The sequence below is a fragment of the Natator depressus genome, chromosome 5, assembly GCF_965152275.1.
Source record: "Natator depressus isolate rNatDep1 chromosome 5, rNatDep2.hap1, whole genome shotgun sequence".
Taxonomy (NCBI): domain Eukaryota; kingdom Metazoa; phylum Chordata; order Testudines; family Cheloniidae; genus Natator; species Natator depressus.
Window position 1 is genome coordinate 71,691,042 of NC_134238.1, and position 16,038 is coordinate 71,707,079.

The window sequence follows — 16,038 nt, forward strand, 5'->3', positions numbered from 1 at the left end:
AAGTTAAGCTGCTAAATCCATAGCAAGCATCCTAAATAAAAGCAGGCTGATCTTCAAAGGTGCTGAACACCCTGCAGCTCCCCGAAAGGCAAACACACGCTTGCATACAAGAAACATGAAACCCTACCCTTCGCTTAGCCGCTGTGTCTGTACGCTCCTCAGACGGAAGAGATTTCTGGGCCAAAGTTCTGCCCTGGGTACTTCACTGGAAAAATGATACATATGCATTCTACCAAGAGTACAGTGACTTTTTAAACTTACTTTTCTAAAAGGCAATATAATAAATATTTGGCCTCCCCAACATTTGAATATTTAAAGTGCATCATAAGAACGGCCACACTGGGTCACACCAAAGGTCCAGCTAGCCCAGTGTCCTGTCTTCCGACAGTGGCCCATGCCAGGTGCCCCAGAGGGAATGAACAGAACAGGTAATCATCAAGTGATCCATTCCCTGTTGCTCATTTCCAGCTTCTGGCAAACCGAGGCTAGGGCACCATCCCTGCCCATCCCAGCTAATAGCCATTGATGGACCCTATCCTCCGTGAACTTATCTAATTCTTTTTTGAACCACGTTCAAATCGTGCCCTCGGGGCACTGGAAGTCAAAAATACATATGCATTCTTAACTTTAGGTATGAAGTATAAAGGGACTGCTGGGACTAAAAAGGGTTAATTAGTTGGGTAATCATTATGGAGCAATGTAATGCAGATCAATTTTATTAATGTCAGCAAATCTGCTGGTTCTGTGCCCAAAAGGCAGTGCCAATTTAGATAAGCTCTTATTAATTATTAGCATCCACATATAGTTGATGGGCATTTTATTCATACAAAGGGAGGTCTCCTTGGTTTGTTGTCCATATTTGTTGTCCACTTTTTTCGCATTAAAGGTTATCTATGACTGTTTCCCAACCCATTCATCTTCATCAGAATGCCAACCTCCTACGCAGATCACATCATAAAACTCAGCAGCTTCTTCCTGGGTCATAAAGAATCCTGAAAGTTTCTTGGAATAAAGAAGAGTATTTGTACAGAACTTTTACAATAAAAGCCAAACTGCTTCAGAATTCTGTGGGTGAAGAAAAATCCTCTCTACTAGAAAAAGACTAAAAACTCCAAGAACCTGAAAGTGCTACAGGTAGATTAAGGCCCGGTCCAAAGTCCACTGAACACAGTGGAGACACTATGGACTTCAGTGGGTTTTATATCAGGCATATTGTTCTGAATTCATATTGCCCTTATTATTATTATTGTGTTTGTTTCCAGTAGCCTCTACAACATGCTAAGCGCTATACAGATAAAAAGCACGCATGCTCCCTGCCTTGGAAAGCTCGTAATCTAAAAGGGGCGAGGGGTAAACGATATACAAAGAGAGCAGTCAAGGTGGTGTAAACACAATGCTTGGTAACACGACAGGGTTTGGTTCGGTCTTTGATAAGATGAGTAGACCAGCCCCCACACTACGTCATCTTTATTTGGGCAGGTTTTGTAAGCGGGTGTTCAGATTAATAATTCTTTGCACTTCCAGGGACACCTTCCCATGAGGAGCACACATCATGATGACATCAATGAATTTAGCCTTACAAAACCCATCTGTAGTAAACATGCTTATTTTTTATTCCCCATTTTACAGATGGGTAAACTGAGGCACAGAGCAATTCTGTGACTTGCCCAAGGTGACAGAAAATCCAAGGCAAACTCAGAAATGCAGCTTAATCCTTTTAGATTGCTTTTTCCTAAGCATGGTTCTGTAACTTTTTGTGTGGACCAGACAGTCAATAAAACACGCTAAGCAGGTATCCTCCAGTTTGGTCATTTTCTTTAAAACACTGTTAGTGTCTTGAGCACTTTGTACAGCATTTACCAAGGTCACCCCTTGTGCTAAATTTTCTTGGGTTAGGCACAGACACTGCAAAGAATAACCTGCGGCAATAACGACTGTTTAATAAGCTTTCCAAACAGGTCAGCACAGAGGTCCCAGAGCTTGCAGTTTATAGCCTCTAAAGTCCAAGTCATGGTGCCATTGGCTTGGTGTGCCTATGACACAGCCCTCACAATCTTCAAAAAGCTTCTCCCTAAGGCAGTGATTAAGGACAGCATCCACAGCAATGTGTGCAATAGACCACATGACTTTTTTACACTCACGACGTGGCACAGGGTCAGTTAGTTCTATGCCAAGGGTCCTCCTTAAATCCATACAGCCATCCTTCTTGGCGTCCTCATCAGCGATTTGTACCGGCATTGAGCAAAAACAAGATGGGCCCGATTCATCTTCACAGTCTCATGCAATGCTGTCTGGGTCCTCTAGAAAGGCACTGTTAATCTGTTGAGAGATTTTAAGAAAATAACGATAAGCCCATGCCTGTTGTTTTAGATTTACACATCCCCGGCTCAGTTCCTATCCCATTACGCCCTATCCTTGACTGTCACTTCTTAATTGTTCATTTACCTGAGCAATGTCTTCTCCATTCACCTTGTCCACCAGTGATTCCCATAAGCTGCGACTGCCTTCCTCCTCCAGGGCGGTGGACGACGAGAAGCCATCATGCTAGTCGGTCTCCTCACAAGCGCTTGAGTCTCTGGTTCTGGCATATCCATCAACGGCTGGGCAAAAGGGCTCCCCTTGGCCCCTCCCTCCTCCTCCTGGGAACTGTCGCTGATGTAGCACTTTTTCTGAAGGTGGTCAAAGGCCCTTGGAGCTAAAACAAATTCTGATGTTCTCACGGTGGTGGTGGTGAAGGAGTCCAGGTTTCCTCTCAGCGTTTCCATGGTTTCTGAAACACACGTTCTTGAAATCAGATGGCCTCTTCTGCGTGGCGCTGGGACTTACAGAGGTGGTGCTGCCGGCCAGCCAATTATTGAGCTACAGAGACTGGGGGGTTCCTGCCTAGACCTGCATGCTACACCTATTCTGATTGGTACACGTTTCCCTTCTGGCACAACTTAAGGGGGCTGAAACCCACTCCAATGAGTAGAGGGCAGTGGTGGGAGTTCTTAGAGGGGTCACATGACCCTCTTTTGTGCACGTCACCCCACCCCAGAACCTGCTCAATTTGGTCAAAACTGCTCTTGGGGATGTGCTCCGGGGCTGAAACCGTCTCAATTGGCAGAACATGATGGGATGAGTTCTTAGAGGGATCACGTCACCCCTTGCTTCCAGTCATGTGTCCATTTTGACCCCGGAAGTAATACCCCAGGCGGTGGGTCTTAGTGTGACAGATGGGCAGGGCTCGATAGTCGGGGACAGGGCTAATGTTTGATTGATGGTAGACCCCTCATACTACTCATTATGTTCTTTCCTATTTGATATTAAGGAAATTACATTCCATCTAAAAAGATAATCAGTAAAATGGTCACAATTTTTAAACCAAGAATGCAAAGTACATGTTAAATATAGACACTTCCCTTACAAAACAAACCCCACGTCCAGAACCATCTTCTTTTTCCCCTCAAAGCATTCAGCAAATCTGGTGGTTCTGAAAGTGTCAGACTCAGACTCTTCTAGACCAATGTCAACATAACAGATACAGTAAGGAAAACGTGCCTTCTCAACTCTGACCTAAAGGAACCTCCTCAGGTTCAGTTTCCATGCACACTCAATCCTTAGTCTTCATGCAGGCACAGATACCATGGGCCCCATATTGCTGCCAGTTGTGAGAGTGCCTTTGGCAATAAGGACACCAGTCCATTAAGCACATGGATCTTTCAAAAGTGTCATTCTGATCTCTATGAATTAAGGGTGTGAATACGGAAAACTTTTATACAGAAACAAGAACTCTCCTAGTAACCCATGGTGTGACCTGTGTCGGACACTGTTTGTAGCTACATAAATAGAGAGGAGATGTTATGATTCTGGTTTCTGTGCACTGCACCTCTAACTATAAGGAGCCTCCCTTCCTATGTGAGGCAGGAAAGCAGAGAGTCAATTCACGATGGGCTTTACAAAGCCAGTTACAGACACTGTTCCCTTTTGCTTTCTCTTGAACACTTACGTTTCTTTCCTGGTCTTCCTAAATCTGAAAACTGACAATATTCCTACTTTCCTCTTTGTGCAGAGAAAACATAACCAATACTGCACTCAATCCGGGTGAGAACTACGATTTACAGCATAAAAACATGTGTCTAAAAAAAGTGTTCCTTAGGTAGCCCATTATTCTAATAGTAAGGCCAAGCGCTGTCATGCAAGGAAGCTGGTATTCAAATCCAGATCATGGCCTTTTGTGGAAGCAGTATTTCAAGTACCAGTTCTGCCGCATGCCACTTCCATGGTAGCCATTAATTTTGGTATGTAACAGAGTTCTAAGAGACATCTGGATCTTAATCTCAGCTAAGGATGTTGCTGCCATTCAAGCCTCATGCAGGAAGAAGTGAGAGCACTCAAGGCTTCAGAGTCTCCAATAGGTGGGAGGAAACCATGGTAGGATGGGGAAGGATTTAAAGTAGAGATGGCCCAAGCTGCAAAATTCAGATATTTCTACATTTCAAATCACAAAATTTGGGGTTTTGAAATATGGGGTGGGACAAAACGGGATGGGGGCCTTTTCAAAAGCGTGGATCCAATTTTGGATGCCAGAGTTTGGGAAGCTGGATCCACGTTTAGATTTCAAATTTCCCCTCCCTTTCAATTTCTATCACACCATTGGCCTTGCCATCCTTTCATCTCCTCCATTGGATGTTCCCAAATTTTGCTTCCAAATCTCAGCCTAATTACACCCACCGTTTCCCTAATAATAACATAGGGATGTATACTTTTATAGGACATTATACACAGAAAGGACACCTACACGACAAGATTCTTTAAGAATAATCCATAGTGCCTTTTATTCCAGGCTAGTATTTGTTCATGTCTATCATCTATTTCCTCCGGACTATTCCCAAAAGAGCTGCAGAAGTCTCAAAAGAAGCTTTGCAAACATTCTGCTTAGAAACTTCTGCTGATACTGCACGCATGTAAAAGGAATTTTTGGCTCTTTATCCTTCCTATTTATATTGCTATGGACATCTGCATTCCTTTGTTGCCTAATGGGCCTGCTCTGCTCCTGCTGCTTATTCCTCTCTCAGAGTCATAATTAAGACCTGCATATTGCACCACAATCACGGTCATATACAGTGGACTGAACAATATGGAATATATGGAACCATAGAGGGAGACAATCCCCAAAGCCACAAAGATATTGTTTTCATGTTAATATTTTTAGTAGTAACAAATGAGAGGGGGAAAAACAAAACAGACTATAGTATGTGGTAGATCAACAGAATGTTTTCTATTGAAAATACATGTGTACGAGAATGTGTACGAGAATATTCTTCTATAAATATTTTTCATAGTTTTGTGGATCTGTCAAGTCTTCATTATGAGGTTTTCTGAGCTCATCTAGAGTGCCTCAATTTCTATATGGTTAAGTAATGGATGATTTGTATTTAGTATATATTGTCTGTATCTGATGATGTATCCCTCCTTCCCTTTTGTTTTGTATAGAGCTGTCAATAATAAAACACACAAATCTGAACACTAAGATTTCCCTCAGGAGATCGTTAACAATCAAAGTCACTTAATCATTTTTTCGCTTCCATAAACCATTTTAATGGTGTAGTTTTACTGAGCCACCTTCATTTTTTATGTGGCAGAAACAATGGGTTGTCATCCCCTGTGTATGCTGGGTCCCAAGATGCTAGCTCCCTCTCAGATATCCAGCTACGCCTGTCAGACAGGCAAATGGATTTCTCTCCCCTCAGAAAGCTAAAATGAATATGGGACCTGCATGGGGAAATTTGATCAACTGAGGCATAAGAGCGGATGGTTGAGATTCACGCAAGTTTACACCAAACGTGATGAAGATTCAAAACTTTAAATGTGTTTTAAATTCTTAAAACATTTAGCTATTAAATCACTAGATATAGGCTCAGAACAGAACATTTGGATCCAGATCTGAATTCTGAACATGCCAGCTTTCAAGCGTGCTCAGATCTGCAGTATTTGTTTGGTGGATTACAAAGACAGCGGACATTTGCAAAATTCAGATCCGGAACTTGTTTCAGATTGAAAAAAAAAAATCCAATACACATCCCAATCTTAGGGATGTTCAGCTCAAGTGTTTTGGTTCATAGATTCATAGATATTTAGGTCAGAAGGGACCATTATGATCATCTAGTCTGACCTCCTGCACAACGCAGGCCACAGAATTTCACCCACCATCCTACAAAAAAATCCTCACACCTATATCTGTGCTATTGAAGTCCTCAAATCGTAGTTTAAAGACTTCAAGGAGCAGAGAATCCTCCAGCAAGTGACCCGTTCCCCATGCTACAGAGGAAGGCGAAAAACCTCCAGGGCTTCTTCCAATCTGCCCTGGAGGAAAATTCCTTCCCGACCGCAAATATGGCGATCAGCTAAACCCTGAGCATATGGGCAAGATTCATCAGCCAACTTCACTCCTCTGATGGTTAAAAACCTTCGTCTAATTTCTAGTCTAAATTTCCTAGTGGCCAGTTTATATCCATTTGTTCTTGTGTCCGCACTGGTACCGAGCTTAAATAATTCCTCTCCCTCTCCGGTATTTATACCTCTGATATATTTATAGAGAGCAATCATATCTCCCCTCAACCTTCTTTTAGTTAGGCTAAACAAGCCAAGCTCCCTGAGTCTCCTTTCATAAGACAAGTTTTCCATTCCTCGGATCATCCTAGTAGCCCTTCTCTGTACCTGTTCCAGTTTGAATTCATCCTAATATAGGCATGACATCTGAAAACACCTTAAGTAAAATACCTTCAATTATTTAATCATCTGACCCCGACAGAAACAAAATGAACTAAACTTTTCCCCTGAGTGTACGTGAAAAATCTATGAGGGTTACAGACACTTGCCCCACCCCCACACACTTTCACTAGCTTTCACTTTTCTCTTCTGTTTTTTCCCTCCCTCTGTTCCCACTTACTGCCACTTAAAGGCCAGCTCAACAGAGCTTGGCACCAATGTTCCCTCTAATTTTTGACAGGCAGTGTGCACAAAAAATTTCTTCTGTGCAAATTGTTGTGGGCGTGGTGAGAATATTGCTCACTCTCCACTGGGGTTTTGCCAGGTAACAGAGTTTATGAAAGTATTTCTGAAATGCTACAATAGCTGCAAATATTTGAAGTTACTATGATTTTATTTACTTCAGCTGCTGACCTACCACCCCAGATGGGTCAGCTTCACTCCCCATGATAACCCTCCCACACAAGAAATGTTGAAACTGCATCCATTCTATTCTTCATTCACACAGGGCCAAATCCTGAAGTCTATATCCAGTTCCTACTATGAATGAGAATTTTGCCTCTGTAATAACTGAGACTTGATTCTCCACCACCTTGCCCTCTGTGTAGTTGTCATTTACCCCTGTCCAAAGGAGAATGGCTGAATTTTACACTCCCTTTGCACAGGTGTAAGTAGCTATACAAGATGCCAGGCAGTGGAGGATCAGGTCCTGGTCAGGAATTGAGCAAGGACTTCACGATTTGTTCCCACAGTAGCAGTGCCAATCAATTTATTTTGGCTGACCTTTCAGCATCAGAGGTTTGGGTGAAATAAAGTTTCTCACCTGTCTGAACTGCTTGGGTTTAGAAGCAAGGCTGTAAAGCTTGGTGAGAAAAACCCAAATTTTCCAATATTTCCAGTTAGAAACACGGATTTCTTTGTGAAAGTTAAGGATTTCTACTTTCTATCCCAGAAAATGCAAAGGCTCATGAAATGTTTTTAAAAGTTAACTGACCTTTTTTTTTTTGTAGAAGGGCCTCAAAAAGTGTGGTTCTGTTCAAGATTTGAACTGGCTCTTAATTTATCCAAATTAACTTTGCCTGTAACTAGTCTCTGTTCCTTCACAGAATTATAGAAGTCTACGCTTCCAAGGCACCCTCTTTCCATGGATTTGAAAACCCTGTTGTGACGTTGCACTCTATATGATTTTATAAAAATATGCTAATGAGTGTGAATATAATGTAACTAAAATATGTTTCATGCAAAAGGTCTCTTGTAAGGTATCATTAAAGAGCTTATTGTCTACTGAGTGTGGTCATCCTATTTGTATAAATGTACCACTCTTGTATCTAAAACTAGAAATATGAAATATAACTCTGAGGGCCTATTGTAATTATGTGAAGTGTGGGCCATTAATGGTGGCTTGGAATCTTGATGGCTCCCATCAGCCGGACAATTGACTGTGGATGGCTCTGTTTGCAGGCAGGCCTTCCTGTGAGTCAGGCTGGGAGGAATAAAGGCATGAAGTCTTACAGTGACATGTGATCATGTCACTTGAACTGGAATCCATCTTTAACCTGGTGTTTTTCCATTGGGAGTTGGGTATCTGAGTGTTAAAGACAGGCACACTTCTGTAAGCTGCTTTCAGTTAAGCCTACAGCTGTTAGGGGACATGGTTCAGACCTGGGTATGGGTTTGCAGCAGGCTAGCGGGTCTGGCTCAAACCAGGCAGGGCACTGAAGTCCTAAGCTGACAGGGCAGGAAAGCAGGAGCAGAAGTAGTCTTGGCACATCAGATGGCAGACCCAAGGGGGTTTCTGTGATTCAACCCATCACACCTGTGCAAACAACATTAATAAAATTCAGCATCTCGATGTCCTTTGGGGAATTATCCTAATTTTAGTATTGGGAAAACAGACGGAGATTAAGTGACTTACATAAAGTAATACAGAAAGTCTGTAGGAAAGCCAGGAACAAAACCCAGCTCTCCTGCTACCTAGTCCTGTGCTTCTAAATTTGGCCCATGCTTCCTCTGAAAACAAGGGTGGGGGGGGAGGGAATGTATCTGAACCTTCCCTTTTGACAGACTGATTCTTACACTGTTTCTTTTCAAGGAACTAGTTTGTGATTCTAATAGACAATTTTCTGCTTTTATTAGTATTTGTGTGGCAATTTTCAGTTTGTGTTTTTCCTTAATTTGCTTGTTAACCAAGTACTCTCCATTTTGCAGTTGTGTTTAAAGCCTCATTACGGGCAGATCGCCTCAATCTTCAGGGAAGTGTGAGTCTACAATTCACATTGGTAGCATTTGCAGATTAATAATATTACTCTGCTGTGACGTTATTGACATAATCTGGGACCACATAGATCATCATTGCAACTGAGGTCCTGTAGTGGCACCAAATCTTATGTGAAGAGGGTCAAATGAGGTGTCTAAGACAAGGTTATGGTTTGCTGATTATGATTATGCTGTCTATATGTGTGTATCATTTTGTAGTTGAAGTTATGAATATTGGCTCTATACTGCCTGTATTTCAAACTTATGCTGTGCTTGTAGGTGATGCCCCAGACAAGTTGGTGTCAGCTCTGCCTAGCCTGCTTGATGACCCATTAAGGACCATCAGCTATACAATTGACCCACTGAGAGAAGGCAGACATGCCTTGTGACTCAGCAAGGTATGCAGGGACATGTCTATGGACAGAACTCTGAGGTTTTTCCATGCCATGTGAATCCTACGTCATGGCTACAGTCTCCTCAGCCTACGCAGTTAACAGACTACTAGCACTGTTCATAATAATGAATTCCTTTTGTGAATGTCTCTTATACACAATGCTAACAAGACATACCAAAAGACAGAACGTGAAAAAAAAAATTAAGGTTGTCCATTGATTGCAGTTAACTCAAGTAATTAATGCAAAACAAATTTAAAAAGTCGATTAGTTGCAGTTTTAATCACACTGCGAAACAGTAATAGAATACCAATTTAAATTTATTCTAAATATTTTTGAATGTTTTTCTACATTTTCAAATATATTTATTTCATTTATACCAAAGAATACAAAGCGTACAGTGCTCACTATTATTTTTATTACAAATATTTGTAATGTAAAATAGATGAACAAAATAAATAGTACCAGGTGAATTGAAAAATACAAGTACTGTAGTGCAATCTCTTTGTTGTGAAAGTGCAACTTACAAATGTAGAATTTTTTTTTTTTTTTTACATAATTGCACTCAAACAGAATGTAAAACTTTAGAACTTACAAGTTCACTCAGTCCTACTTCTTGTTTGTCTTAGCGATTGGCTGAACAAGTCTGTTTACATTTACGGGAGACAATGCTGCCCGCTTCTTATTTGCAATGTCACCTGAAAGTGAGAACAGGCAGGTTCTGCTTGATAATCATCCAAAGCAGTGCAGAATGACCCACATTCATTTTCATCTTCGGAGTCAGATGCCACTAACAGAAGGTTGATTTTCTTTTTTGGTCGTTTGGGTTATGTAGTTTCCACATCAGAATGTTGCACTTTTAAGACTTCTGACAGCATGTTCCACACCTCATCCCTTTCAGATTTTGGAAGGCACTTCAGATTCTTAAGCCTTGGGTCAACTGCTGTAGCTTTCTTTAGAAACCTTATAATGGTATCTTCTTTACATTTTGTCAGATCTGCAGTGAAAGTATTCTAAAAAACCCAACCAAACAAAAACCATCCATGAACTTATGCTGGGTCGTCATCCAAGATTGCCATACCACAAAATATATGGCAGAATGCAGGTAAAACCGTGGAGCAGGAGACATACAATCCTTCCCTGAGTAATTCAGTCACAAATTTAATTACTTATTTTTTTAAACAAGCACCATCAGCAAGGAAGCATGTCCTCTGGAATGGCAGTTGAAGCACGAAGGGGCATATGAATGTTTAGCATATCTGGCATGTAAATGCCTTGCAACTCCAGCTACAACAGTGCCATGCGAATGCCTATTCTCACTTTCAGGTGACATTGTGAATAAGAAGCGGGTAGCATTATCTCCTATGAAATTAAACAAACTTGTTTATCATATTGATTGGCTGAACTAGAAGTAGGATTGGGTGGACTTATAGGCTCTATGGCAGGTGTTCTCAAACTGTGGGTTGGGATCCCAAAGTGGGTCACGACCCCATTTTAATGGGGTCACCAATGCTGGTGTTGGCTCTAGGCCCCAGCAAGTCTGAAGCCCAAGCCCCACTGCCCAGGGCTAAGGTTACATGTCCCCCGCCCAGGGCAGAAGCCCTTGGGCTTCAGCTTTGTCTCCCCCGCCTGGGGCCATGGGGCTTGGGTAGGCTGGGTCTTTGGTCCCTTCTCCTGGGGTCATGTAGTAATTTTTGTTGTCAGAAGGTGGTAACAGTGCAATGAAGTTTGAGAACCACTGGACTCTAAAGTTTTCCACTGTTTTGTTTTTGAGTGCAATTACTTAAAAAAAAAAATAAGTTGCACTTTTAGGACAAAGAGATTGCACTACAGTACTTGTATGAGGTGAATTGAAAAATATGGTTTCTTTTGTTTATCTTTACAAATATTTGCTCTGTAAAAATCAAAATTAGGAAGTGATCACTGTACACTTGATTTCAATTACAACTGGCTACAATATTTTGAAAAATATGGAAAAACATCCAAAAATATTTATAATCCTTTTAAATTGGTATTTTATTAATGGTATGATTATTCATGACTATTTTTTTAATCTCACAATTAATTGCGATTAATTTTTTTTAATTGTTTGACCCTAAAAATAATGAACTCCCAAAGATGGCTGTGTCCGACCAGAATTATAGACTGTCCTGAAGTATTTGTCCTCCACACATGGCAACTTTGTGGAAAGATCACTTCTGGAGGGATAGCTGTCCTCTTTCTTATTCCTGTGTAGTTAGAGTAGGTTAAAATAATAGGGGAGTTCCCTTCTGCACCAGCTGAACAGAAGGAACAGTGAGGGATCACTGCTTACCCAAGTCAGGGGAAGGAAAGGGAGCTCCCCTGCTTTAGCAGAGGAGAGGCAGCTGAGATTCCTCCCAGCTCTCATATAAAACTTTAACCCCAGTAAGAATCAACAAAGAATAAAAGCCAAATATTCCTATGAGATGAAAGATGATCATGCTGTATAATTCTACTCCAGCTAATCTAAAGAAAAGGGGATTCTCAGGTCCCTACTAGGAAGGAAAGAAATATAGTGATACCAAGGAAAGGACAAATTGGCACATTTGTTGCTTTACAGCCTAATCCTACAGCCACTGAAGTCAATTGCAAAATCCTCATTCATTTCACAGAGCATAGAGCCCCTAGAGCAGTGATCCTCAGACCTCAGTGGTTCAGGATCCAAATTTGTGATCAACATTGCCCAAAAGAGCCACAGTAGTGTAAATTCATAGGTTAATAATTAAATCACATAGGGTTTTAATATGTGCTGAGAAGAGCGGCAGGAGACACATTAAAGAGCCACTTGTGGTTCCCGAGCGTCAGTTGGAGTATCACTGCCCTAGAGGGTACCATTGTACCATTAATAAAGATTGTGCATGTGCACCAAAAAACACACAAAAAAACCAAGAGCAGAAAACCAAAACCAGCAAGACTGTGCTGGAAAGGCACAAGGGAATGTGATTTAGGGCAGCTCTAGCAAATTCCATTTAACCCACCCTGGACAATTCATCATTCTGGCCCAATCCAAAGCCCTAATGAAAGTTGGAAATTTGTTTTGTTTGATGTAACAGGGCATAAATTTGCATATCTATTGTATAAATGCCACTTCCAGGCACATGTTGCAATTCCCTTTATCTTCATGTTATATAAATTGCAAGGCCCTATGCATGATTTTGTTTGGGTTGCGATTCAGAAAAGCAACAGGTGCCAAGCCTCTTTTCATTGCTTGACCCACAGTGAATTCCGATTAGAGAGCTGCAGGCAGCTAAATATTGGTTTTAACAATATTATTTATAGTAAAAGTGCCAAGAGAGATTTTCATAGGCTGGCGGTACAAAGTATCAGAGTTCCAGGAGCCTTAGTTGATAAAGCATGAGCCTGAGGCAGGCCCGTGCAAAAGAGGTGAAACAAAATCTGAGAACCTCCTAATGTAAAATATTCATATATGTGTAGTGGATTCTGGACTTTAAAAGGAGTTTAAGCTATTAAATATTTCTAAATGGCTAAAAACATTATTATGGTACAATAAAGGCTATTTATCTGATTTATTGTTAGGTTTAGTTCTACTGTGTATTTGTGATTTGAGATCCCAGTCAAGACTGAAACCTATTGAGCTAGCTTTGTGTATGCGCCCACGCTCAGAAAAGTCCCTACCTTGAAAAGTTTATATGCTAAATAGACAACACAGAGAAAGAGTGGGTGTCAGGGAGCAGACACCACCAGTCTGTTAGCCACCCAAACAATCTCCTCTAGGCTATGGCAGCCCTTACTTTGCAGGTTAATAATAGTAGGTGCACCAGCCCCTTATCCACTGCTCACTCACAAATACCGGGTGTTCTCTCCGCAAAGCAACAATGTATATACCAGATTGTATGATTCAACTCAGGATGAGCTCCTTGCTTAATACCAGAGCACTGAGAAATTTATTGTTGTTTTCCCTAGGAATAGAATATCAAAGATTCAAGAGATAGTAAGGCTAATGGAAACAATAGGGTTATATATAAGAGAAAATCATACCATGCTTGCTAGAGACTAAACTTAACAGGCTAACCTCCTGTCTATAAGTCTTATCTCACCCAAAAACTTCTCCGGTTTGTTTTTCCTGTTTGTGGCTGCCATGTTTAATTCACATCCCTTGTGAATTACATCATGTGGAGATGTAAAAAGAAAAAGGAGTACTTGTGGCACCTTAGAGACGAACAAAGTTATTTGAGCATAAGCTTTCGTGAGCTACAGCTCATTTCATCAATTGCATTCAGTGGAAAGTAGAGTGGGGAGATTTATATACATAGAGAACATGAAACAATGGGTGTTACCATATACACTGTAACAAGAGTGATCAGGTAAGGTGAGCTATTACCAGCAGGAGAGTGGGGGGGTGGGAGGGAACCTTTTGTAGTGATAATCAAGGTGGGCCATTTCCAGCAGTTGACAAGAACATGTGAGGAACAGCAGGGGAGGAATAAACATGGGGAAATAGTTTTACTTTGTGTAATGACCCATCCACTCCCAGTCTTTATTCAAGCCTAAGTTAATTGTATCCAGTTTGCAAATTAATTCCAATTCAGCAGTCTCTCGGAGTCTGTTTTTGAAGTCTTTTTGTTGTAATATTGTGACTTTTAGGTCTGTAATCGAGTGACCAAAGAGACTGAAGTGTTCTCCGACTGGTTTTTGAATGTTATAATTCTTGACATCTGATTTGTGTCCATTTATTCTTTTGCGTAGAGACTGTCCAGTTTGGCCAATGTACATGGCAGAGCAGCATTGCTGGCACATGATGGCATATATCACATTGGTAGATGTGCAGGTGAATGAGCCTCTGATGTGATCAGGCCCTATGATGGTGTCCCCTGAATAGATATGTGGACACAGTTGGCAACGGGCTTTGTTGCAAGAACAGCTTCCTGGATTAGTGTTTTTGTTGTGTGGTATGTGGTTGCTGGTGAGTATTTGCTTCAGGTTGCGTGGCTGTCTGTAAACAAAGACTGGCCTGTCTTCCCAAGATCTGTGAGAGTGATGGGTCGTCCTTCAGAATAGGTTGTAGATCCTTGATGCGTTGGAGAGGTTTTAGTTGGGGGCTGAAGGTGATGGCTAGTAGCGTTCTGTTATTTTCTTTGTTGGGCCTGTCCTGTAGTAGGTGACTTCTGGGTACTCTTCTGGCGCTGTCAATCTGTTTCTTCACTTCAGCAGGTGGGTACTGTAGTTGTAAGAATGCTTGATAGAGATCTTGTAGGTGTTTGTCTCTGTTTGAGGGGTTGGAGCAAATGCGGTTGTGTCGTAGAGCTTGTCCCCAAATGTGAAATAGTTATGGGTGAGGACAAAGTCACAAAGTTCAGCCACCAGGTTTGCCGTGACATTAGGTGTTATGGCATTAGCTTCCAGTGCTTATGTTAACATGCTGACAGCCAGCCAAGTGAAAAACATCTTTTTGTCTGATAGAAACCAGCTTGTCAACTCTGCCTTCATACAGACTTGAAAACACATTTTCGTAACTCCTTACACAGTATCAGTATATTTCACAATGATATTAATGACCAGCATGACCTCATTTAAAACCTCTCATGGCATTCTTGGGTGAACCAGAATATACATACCAGAATAAGGATATTCTTGTCACCCCTTTGCCAGTTGGCAGTGAGAGGTTTTTGGGTCTCAAAAAAATAAAAGGCACTGAGAGATTAAATAATTTTCAGGAGGAGGAGAAGCAGCTAGGGATGGAACCCTGGTTTTCTGATTCCCAGACCCATGTCCTAGCCGCTCATTTGCTGCTTCTAAAATTTTTTATCCCAAAGAAAAATGTCCCATAAAACTTTCCCTACAAAAAAAATCCTAAAATTATTACTCTTATTGTGCTGCTAACACCGCAATTTTATTCCATTTTTTTCATAATAAACAGGTTTGTCGATCACATACCATAAACACGGAGTCTCAGAGAACATTTCAAGAACGTCTCAGAGGATGCAAGTTATTCACATACACTGTTCGTACAATTATGAATATAGCCATAAAAATCAACCTCCGCTTGCAAATGATCTACGAGCATTAAGACATGCTACATTCATTAGCTAATTTATTCACAATAATTCAAAGTTATGTTCATCACCATATTTTTACCTTGCAATGAAAGGCTTACCTAAACCAGAAACACCAGACACCACCGGGGTGTATAAATATATTTGGACCCCATTTTTTGTATTTGACACTCATTTGTTTTGGGAGTGGTACATTCCACTTGATGTTACCTCACAGTTTTGATGGTGTGTTCTAATAATGGGTGAAAGTCACCCCGCTGCAGAGGGCCAGCATAAGGTCCTATTTTGGACAGCTTAAATGAGACCTAAGCGGCACATAGGCCTCGACACTGGAGAGAATTTCACCAAACATCAGTGCTATCTGTTAAACTGAAGTTGAAATAAAAAGAGTGAAGCTCAGACCATCTGAGAGCTTCTGTTTCAAATCCAATCCGATTGGTACAAGTTAGCCACCAAAGAAAAAAACATTCCAGTTGACAATCACATTTTAGCTCTTTCACAGATGCTGCACTACAGCTGTCAGAGGGTTAATGCTGCAGCTTGACAGGTTTGTTTTTATTTATCATCCAAGCTCTTTATAAGCCTTGGTAACCCTCATATGTCAG